Source organism: Lucilia cuprina, chromosome X (genome assembly GCF_022045245.1).
Source record: "Lucilia cuprina isolate Lc7/37 chromosome X, ASM2204524v1, whole genome shotgun sequence".
In the NCBI taxonomy this organism is placed as follows: Eukaryota; Metazoa; Arthropoda; class Insecta; order Diptera; family Calliphoridae; genus Lucilia; species Lucilia cuprina.
In genome coordinates, this window is record NC_060949.1 from 5,604,141 (window position 1) to 5,605,823 (window position 1,683).

Genomic DNA, 1,683 nt, shown 5'->3' on the forward strand with positions numbered 1-1,683 from the left:
CCAGCATTATATATATTAATTAATTTAATAAGTCATGTAACTAATATATTAAAAACAACTCAACTTTGGTACAAATCTTGAAGAAAATTTAGTTTTATCTTGATAATTATTTTTCAACATACAAAATTCCATCACCCTAATGTAAAGTGTACTCTATTTTACACCCTACATGATTATATTTAGTATGTTTAAATGTAATTTGCATAGATCTGTGTATTGTATTGATCATTAAAATATATCAATAGATTTAGAACCAAGTGTATGTAAAATTCCCAGATGACCTTCATTGGTTTTAATAAATTTTAAAATATGTTTTAAAAATAAAGGTTTAAGTATTTCTTATAGTTAAAAGAACTAGTTAATTATTACTTCTTTTTACCTTCAGTTAACCAATAAATATATATTAATTTATTTAAATATTTATTACCTTCTATTTTAAATAAGTTAAGTTAAAATGCCAATTTATTTTTCGATATTTTGATTTTTCTGTTTTGTTTTATCTTTTTTCATGTTCAGCATTGTATTTTCTAGCTTTTGAGATTATTGAGAAAATTTTGTCGAAGTCTGTTTCGATTTTGTTGATTTTGTTTTGGACTAAAAGGCGATATTAGCAAAGTGGCGTTCTGAAAATCCGTAGTACAAAGAGCAAAAAACGAGAAAAATAAGTACTATTAAAATAAATAAAAAACATTTCGTTACTTTCATTACATAGTAAGCTAGAAAGTAATATAGGAATCACGTGGAAACTAATTACTCTTAGGTTGAATAACTAATTATTTTTGTTCATATAATATGTACCTACTACGGTGATCGATTATTCGACATTTTCCAAAAACCGGGTTTCGATAGTTCTAATAGTTGACATTTGAAAAAAAACCGGTTGACATTTTTTAAATCCAGAAAAAAAACGGTTAAACGGTTTTTCATTATAAATAACAAAATTTATTTTAATTTGAAAAAAATACGTTTATTTTGAAATTTAATTAATAAAACAGGGCTTTAAAGGTTATAACTTTAGATCTCATAGTCTTCTGATTTACATAATTTCTTTAATGCAAAAAAATGGGAATAAGTGGAACACTTCTGTTAAACATAAGGAACTATGTAATCTAACTGTTATTTCAATAAACATTACAAATAAAAGTTGTTAATTAATTGAAAATCTAAAAAGACGTTTTGTATTTTTATTTACTTTAAAATTTAATTTAAGTAATCTTTGAATACAAAGCAAATAGAAAGTATTTGAAACCGGTTTTTAACAATTACAAAATCGGGTTTGTCGATATTCGAAAAATCAACATTTAGAAAAAACCGTTAATCGTATAACAGAAAAAACCGGTTGAAAACTTGTGTCGATAATCCTAGTACCTACCTTTGCTAGGATGAAGCTAAAAGAATTTACTAGATAGTAATATTATTGTAATTTTAAATTTTGTTCATGAATTTTTTGTTAAATATTTTCCAAATACTCTTAGAAAATAAATTTTTATTTTTCTAAAACATTTCGGAGATAAAACAAGAAGTCTCTGATCAATTGCATAAATTGATTTAACATATAGAGGTTGTGGTAACTTAAGGTAAGCATACTTAAGTATAATGCCATGAAACCACTTAAAAACCTAAGTAACGCCAGTACAAAATTTAGTCGGTTCATATATGTTAACAACTACTGTCTGTGATAAT